Here is an 8694-nt window from a genome sequence, read left to right on the forward strand (position 1 = left end):
AGCGTGTTTAGGTACCTTTCAAGACGGCAGACTGAGGAATCAGACCAGAGACTCTGCGTCTAATAGAAGATAAAGTTGGTCCTCATCTTCATCTCGTGGGGGCAGGCCCCAAATTCCTTAATAAGACTCCTATAGCACAAGAGTTAAAACCAAGAATCAACAAATGGGACGAATTCAAACTGAAAAAGTTTTTTTCTCAGCAAGAGAAATAATATGCGAGGTGAATAGGGAGCCTACATCCTGGGAACCAATTTTTACCCCTCAAACATCAGATAGAGCTCTAATCTCTAGAGTGTACAAAGAACTCAAAAAGTTAAACAACAAAAAAGCAGATAACCCAATCAACAAATGGGCCAAGGACTTGGACAGAAACTTCTCAGAAGAGGACATACGATCAATTAACAAATACATGAAAAAATGCTCACCATCTCTAGCAGTCAGAGAAATGCAAATCAAAACCACCCTAAGATACCATCTCACTCCAGTCAGAAAGGCAGCCATTATGAAGTCAAACAACAATAAGTGCTGGCGAGGATGCAGGGGCGGGGGTGGGGGGTGGGGGGGGAAGGTACACTCATACATTGCTGGTGGGACTGCAAATTGGTGCAGCCAATTTGGAAAGCAGTATGGAGATTCCTTGGAAAGCTGGGAATGGAACCACCATTTGACCCAGCTATTCTCCTTCTTGGATTATACCCAAAAGACCTAAGAAGAGCATACTACAGGGACACAGCCACATCAATGTTTACAGCAGCACAATTCACAATAGCTAGAATGTGGAACCAACCTAGATGCCCTTTAATAGATGAATGGATTAAAAATGTGGCATTTATACACAATGAAATATTACTCAGCACTAAAAAATAACAAGATCATGGCATTTGCAGGGAAATGGATGCCAAAGAAGGCCCAGTGTGAGAAGGTGGCTGTAGGCAGAGCGGGACAGCCATTGCCAAGGAAGAAATGCTCATCCATGGGGAATACGGGTAGGCCACAGAAATGAAAGTTTCCTTTGCCGTCACATCAATAGGGGGGACCTCTGAGGCTGCCACCACTTCTGGAACTGGCCTGTCCAGTCACCACTGAGGACCTGAACTGGGAGAAACAGAAAGCTCCGCAGCACATCCACTGCCTTCTGATGGGTGAGTCCCAGGCCATCTGGGACAGCTATACCATGCCCCCCAACCCCAGCCCATGTGTGGGCCCCTCTACCTGGGAAGGGGCCAAGCCTCTGGCATCAGTGGGCCTCAGCCAGACCTTGCCTTACCACCCCAGCACTGCCTCCCCGCCCAAAGTGGGTGGGCGCTGCTCTCTCCTCCCAGAGACACCCTCCTACCTCCAAACTTTGTGTCCCCCTCTTCCACAGCCTGCCAACTGTTCCTTGGCCCTTCCTCCCAGGCCCTCTCCCAGCACCTTGGCAGGCTTGGCTCTGCAGCCAGTGGCTCCCTTGGGGGCCACCCTCATGAACACCATTATGACTTCACAGTCCCCCTTCCCCCACATCTGGGGCCTCCATCTGACTCCAGTAGGAACTTCCTACTCTCTCACCAGGGCCCAAAGCCCAACAGTACTCACAGGGCCTCAGCAGTAGACAGCTCCAGTCTGCCACCTTTTTTAAAAATTTTTACTTATTTTTTTTAGTCATACATGACAGAATGTGTGTGGGTGCTGGCATGGGCCCCCACGGTGGGATTTCTACGTCTGTCAGCACCAAGGGCTGAGTGGGTTGGGCTGCCCAGGCTGGGGGGCCTGCTATCAATGGTGGGAATGGAGCTACCCCTGGACCTGGAGATCCCAGGTGTCCAAACTACTGACAGCTGGCAGAGGTGGGGGCTCTGGGCTTCTTCCTGTCAGAAACCCCAGGTGGGATGGTGGCTCCAGGGATGAGGGGCTTCTTCCCTCGGGGAGCGTGTTTAGGTACCTTTCAAGACGGCAGACTGAGGAATCAGACCAGAGACTCTGCGTCTAATAGAAGATAAAGTTGGTCCTCATCTTCATCTCGTGGGGGCAGGCCCCAAATTCCTTAATAAGACTCCTATAGCACAAGAGTTAAAACCAAGAATCAACAAATGGGACGAATTCAAACTGAAAAAGTTTTTTTCTCAGCAAGAGAAATAATATGCGAGGTGAATAGGGAGCCTACATCCTGGGAACCAATTTTTACCCCTCAAACATCAGATAGAGCTCTAATCTCTAGAGTGTACAAAGAACTCAAAAAGTTAAACAACAAAAAAGCAGATAACCCAATCAACAAATGGGCCAAGGACTTGGACAGAAACTTCTCAGAAGAGGACATAGGATCAATTAACAAATACATGAAAAAATGCTCACCATCTCTAGCAGTCAGAGAAATGCAAATCAAAACCACCCTAAGATACCATCTCACTCCAGTCAGAAAGGCAGCCATTATGAAGTCAAACAACAATAAGTGCTGGCGAGGATGCAGGGGCGGGGGTGGGGGGTGGGGGGGGAAGGTACACTCATACATTGCTGGTGGGACTGCAAATTGGTGCAGCCAATTTGGAAAGCAGTATGGAGATTCCTTGGAAAGCTGGGAATGGAACCACCATTTGACCCAGCTATTCTCCTTCTTGGATTATACCCAAAAGACCTAAGAAGAGCATACTACAGGGACACAGCCACATCAATGTTTACAGCAGCACAATTCACAATAGCTAGAATGTGGAACCAACCTAGATGCCCTTTAATAGATGAATGGATTAAAAATGTGGCATTTATACACAATGAAATATTACTCAGCACTAAAAAATAACAAGATCATGGCATTTGCAGGGAAATGGATGCCAAAGAAGGCCCAGTGTGAGAAGGTGGCTGTAGGCAGAGCGGGACAGCCATTGCCAAGGAAGAAATGCTCATCCATGGGGAATACGGGTAGGCCACAGAAATGAAAGTTTCCTTTGCCGTCACATCAATAGGGGGGACCTCTGAGGCTGCCACCACTTCTGGAACTGGCCTGTCCAGTCACCACTGAGGACCTGAACTGGGAGAAACAGAAAGCTCCGCAGCACATCCACTGCCTTCTGATGGGTGAGTCCCAGGCCATCTGGGACAGCTATACCATGCCCCCCAACCCCAGCCCATGTGTGGGCCCCTCTACCTGGGAAGGGGCCAAGCCTCTGGCATCAGTGGGCCTCAGCCAGACCTTGCCTTACCACCCCAGCACTGCCTCCCCGCCCAAAGTGGGTGGGCGCTGCTCTCTCCTCCCAGAGACACCCTCCTACCTCCAAACTTTGTGTCCCCCTCTTCCACAGCCTGCCAACTGTTCCTTGGCCCTTCCTCCCAGGCCCTCTCCCAGCACCTTGGCAGGCTTGGCTCTGCAGCCAGTGGCTCCCTTGGGGGCCACCCTCATGAACACCATTATGACTTCACAGTCCCCCTTCCCCCACATCTGGGGCCTCCATCTGACTCCAGTAGGAACTTCCTACTCTCTCACCAGGGCCCAAAGCCCAACAGTACTCACAGGGCCTCAGCAGTAGACAGCTCCAGTCTGCCACCTTTTTTAAAAATTTTTACTTATTTTTTTTAGTCATACATGACAGAATGTGTGTGGGTGCTGGCATGGGCCCCCACGGTGGGATTTCTACGTCTGTCAGCACCAAGGGCTGAGTGGGTTGGGCTGCCCAGGCTGGGGGGCCTGCTATCAATGGTGGGAATGGAGCTACCCCTGGACCTGGAGATCCCAGGTGTCCAAACTACTGACAGCTGGCAGAGGTGGGGGCTCTGGGCTTCTTCCTGTCAGAAACCCCAGGTGGGATGGTGGCTCCAGGGATGAGGGGCTTCTTCCCTCGGGGAGCGTGTTTAGGTACCTTTCAAGACGGCAGACTGAGGAATCAGACCAGAGACTCTGCGTCTAATAGAAGATAAAGTTGGTCCTCATCTTCATCTCGTGGGGGCAGGCCCCAAATTCCTTAATAAGACTCCTATAGCACAAGAGTTAAAACCAAGAATCAACAAATGGGACGAATTCAAACTGAAAAAGTTTTTTTCTCAGCAAGAGAAATAATATGCGAGGTGAATAGGGAGCCTACATCCTGGGAACCAATTTTTACCCCTCAAACATCAGATAGAGCTCTAATCTCTAGAGTGTACAAAGAACTCAAAAAGTTAAACAACAAAAAAGCAGATAACCCAATCAACAAATGGGCCAAGGACTTGGACAGAAACTTCTCAGAAGAGGACATACGATCAATTAACAAATACATGAAAAAATGCTCACCATCTCTAGCAGTCAGAGAAATGCAAATCAAAACCACCCTAAGATACCATCTCACTCCAGTCAGAAAGGCAGCCATTATGAAGTCAAACAACAATAAGTGCTGGCGAGGATGCAGGGGCGGGGGTGGGGGGTGGGGGGGGAAGGTACACTCATACATTGCTGGTGGGACTGCAAATTGGTGCAGCCAATTTGGAAAGCAGTATGGAGATTCCTTGGAAAGCTGGGAATGGAACCACCATTTGACCCAGCTATTCTCCTTCTTGGATTATACCCAAAAGACCTAAGAAGAGCATACTACAGGGACACAGCCACATCAATGTTTACAGCAGCACAATTCACAATAGCTAGAATGTGGAACCAACCTAGATGCCCTTTAATAGATGAATGGATTAAAAATGTGGCATTTATACACAATGAAATATTACTCAGCACTAAAAAATAACAAGATCATGGCATTTGCAGGGAAATGGATGCCAAAGAAGGCCCAGTGTGAGAAGGTGGCTGTAGGCAGAGCGGGACAGCCATTGCCAAGGAAGAAATGCTCATCCATGGGGAATACGGGTAGGCCACAGAAATGAAAGTTTCCTTTGCCGTCACATCAATAGGGGGGACCTCTGAGGCTGCCACCACTTCTGGAACTGGCCTGTCCAGTCACCACTGAGGACCTGAACTGGGAGAAACAGAAAGCTCCGCAGCACATCCACTGCCTTCTGATGGGTGAGTCCCAGGCCATCTGGGACAGCTATACCATGCCCCCCAACCCCAGCCCATGTGTGGGCCCCTCTACCTGGGAAGGGGCCAAGCCTCTGGCATCAGTGGGCCTCAGCCAGACCTTGCCTTACCACCCCAGCACTGCCTCCCCGCCCAAAGTGGGTGGGCGCTGCTCTCTCCTCCCAGAGACACCCTCCTACCTCCAAACTTTGTGTCCCCCTCTTCCACAGCCTGCCAACTGTTCCTTGGCCCTTCCTCCCAGGCCCTCTCCCAGCACCTTGGCAGGCTTGGCTCTGCAGCCAGTGGCTCCCTTGGGGGCCACCCTCATGAACACCATTATGACTTCACAGTCCCCCTTCCCCCACATCTGGGGCCTCCATCTGACTCCAGTAGGAACTTCCTACTCTCTCACCAGGGCCCAAAGCCCAACAGTACTCACAGGGCCTCAGCAGTAGACAGCTCCAGTCTGCCACCTTTTTTAAAAATTTTTACTTATTTTTTTTAGTCATACATGACAGAATGTGTGTGGGTGCTGGCATGGGCCCCCACGGTGGGATTTCTACGTCTGTGCTGAGTGGGTTGGGCTGCCCAGGCTGGGGGGCCTGCTATCAATGGTGGGAATGGAGCTACCCCTGGACCTGGAGATCCCAGGTGTCCAAACTACTGACAGCTGGCAGAGGTGGGGGCTCTGGGCTTCTTCCTGTCAGAAACCCCAGGTGGGATGGTGGCTCCAGGGATGAGGGGCTTCTTCCCTCGGGGAGCGTGTTTAGGTACCTTTCAAGACGGCAGACTGAGGAATCAGACCAGAGACTCTGCGTCTAATAGAAGATAAAGTTGGTCCTCATCTTCATCTCGTGGGGGCAGGCCCCAAATTCCTTAATAAGACTCCTATAGCACAAGAGTTAAAACCAAGAATCAACAAATGGGACGAATTCAAACTGAAAAAGTTTTTTTCTCAGCAAGAGAAATAATATGCGAGGTGAATAGGGAGCCTACATCCTGGGAACCAATTTTTACCCCTCAAACATCAGATAGAGCTCTAATCTCTAGAGTGTACAAAGAACTCAAAAAGTTAAACAACAAAAAAGCAGATAACCCAATCAACAAATGGGCCAAGGACTTGGACAGAAACTTCTCAGAAGAGGACATAGGATCAATTAACAAATACATGAAAAAATGCTCACCATCTCTAGCAGTCAGAGAAATGCAAATCAAAACCACCCTAAGATACCATCTCACTCCAGTCAGAAAGGCAGCCATTATGAAGTCAAACAACAATAAGTGCTGGCGAGGATGCAGGGGCGGGGGTGGGGGGTGGGGGGGGAAGGTACACTCATACATTGCTGGTGGGACTGCAAATTGGTGCAGCCAATTTGGAAAGCAGTATGGAGATTCCTTGGAAAGCTGGGAATGGAACCACCATTTGACCCAGCTATTCTCCTTCTTGGATTATACCCAAAAGACCTAAGAAGAGCATACTACAGGGACACAGCCACATCAATGTTTACAGCAGCACAATTCACAATAGCTAGAATGTGGAACCAACCTAGATGCCCTTTAATAGATGAATGGATTAAAAATGTGGCATTTATACACAATGAAATATTACTCAGCACTAAAAAATAACAAGATCATGGCATTTGCAGGGAAATGGATGCCAAAGAAGGCCCAGTGTGAGAAGGTGGCTGTAGGCAGAGCGGGACAGCCATTGCCAAGGAAGAAATGCTCATCCATGGGGAATACGGGTAGGCCACAGAAATGAAAGTTTCCTTTGCCGTCACATCAATAGGGGGGACCTCTGAGGCTGCCACCACTTCTGGAACTGGCCTGTCCAGTCACCACTGAGGACCTGAACTGGGAGAAACAGAAAGCTCCGCAGCACATCCACTGCCTTCTGATGGGTGAGTCCCAGGCCATCTGGGACAGCTATACCATGCCCCCCAACCCCAGCCCATGTGTGGGCCCCTCTACCTGGGAAGGGGCCAAGCCTCTGGCATCAGTGGGCCTCAGCCAGACCTTGCCTTACCACCCCAGCACTGCCTCCCCGCCCAAAGTGGGTGGGCGCTGCTCTCTCCTCCCAGAGACACCCTCCTACCTCCAAACTTTGTGTCCCCCTCTTCCACAGCCTGCCAACTGTTCCTTGGCCCTTCCTCCCAGGCCCTCTCCCAGCACCTTGGCAGGCTTGGCTCTGCAGCCAGTGGCTCCCTTGGGGGCCACCCTCATGAACACCATTATGACTTCACAGTCCCCCTTCCCCCACATCTGGGGCCTCCATCTGACTCCAGTAGGAACTTCCTACTCTCTCACCAGGGCCCAAAGCCCAACAGTACTCACAGGGCCTCAGCAGTAGACAGCTCCAGTCTGCCACCTTTTTTAAAAATTTTTACTTATTTTTTTTAGTCATACATGACAGAATGTGTGTGGGTGCTGGCATGGGCCCCCACGGTGGGATTTCTACGTCTGTGCTGAGTGGGTTGGGCTGCCCAGGCTGGGGGGCCTGCTATCAATGGTGGGAATGGAGCTACCCCTGGACCTGGAGATCCCAGGTGTCCAAACTACTGACAGCTGGCAGAGGTGGGGGCTCTGGGCTTCTTCCTGTCAGAAACCCCAGGTGGGATGGTGGCTCCAGGGATGAGGGGCTTCTTCCCTCGGGGAGCGTGTTTAGGTACCTTTCAAGACGGCAGACTGAGGAATCAGACCAGAGACTCTGCGTCTAATAGAAGATAAAGTTGGTCCTCATCTTCATCTCGTGGGGGCAGGCCCCAAATTCCTTAATAAGACTCCTATAGCACAAGAGTTAAAACCAAGAATCAACAAATGGGACGAATTCAAACTGAAAAAGTTTTTTTCTCAGCAAGAGAAATAATATGCGAGGTGAATAGGGAGCCTACATCCTGGGAACCAATTTTTACCCCTCAAACATCAGATAGAGCTCTAATCTCTAGAGTGTACAAAGAACTCAAAAAGTTAAAACAAAAAAAAAGCAGATAACCCAATCAACAAATGGGCCAAGGACTTGGACAGAAACTTCTCAGAAGAGGACATAGGATCAATTAACAAATACATGAAAAAATGCTCACCATCTCTAGCAGTCAGAGAAATGCAAATCAAAACCACCCTAAGATACCATCTCACTCCAGTCAGAAAGGCAGCCATTATGAAGTCAAACAACAATAAGTGCTGGCGAGGATGCAGGGGCGGGGGTGGGGGGTGGGGGGGGAAGGTACACTCATACATTGCTGGTGGGACTGCAAATTGGTGCAGCCAATTTGGAAAGCAGTATGGAGATTCCTTGGAAAGCTGGGAATGGAACCACCATTTGACCCAGCTATTCTCCTTCTTGGATTATACCCAAAAGACCTAAGAAGAGCATACTACAGGGACACAGCCACATCAATGTTTACAGCAGCACAATTCACAATAGCTAGAATGTGGAACCAACCTAGATGCCCTTTAATAGATGAATGGATTAAAAATGTGGCATTTATACACAATGAAATATTACTCAGCACTAAAAAATAACAAGATCATGGCATTTGCAGGGAAATGGATGCCAAAGAAGGCCCAGTGTGAGAAGGTGGCTGTAGGCAGAGCGGGACAGCCATTGCCAAGGAAGAAATGCTCATCCATGGGGAATACGGGTAGGCCACAGAAATGAAAGTTTCCTTTGCCGTCACATCAATAGGGGGGACCTCTGAGGCTGCCACCACTTCTGGAACTGGCCTGTCCAGTCACCACTGAGGACC

Source organism: Marmota flaviventris, chromosome 14, assembly GCF_047511675.1.
Source record: "Marmota flaviventris isolate mMarFla1 chromosome 14, mMarFla1.hap1, whole genome shotgun sequence".
Classification (NCBI taxonomy): Eukaryota; Metazoa; Chordata; class Mammalia; order Rodentia; family Sciuridae; genus Marmota; species Marmota flaviventris.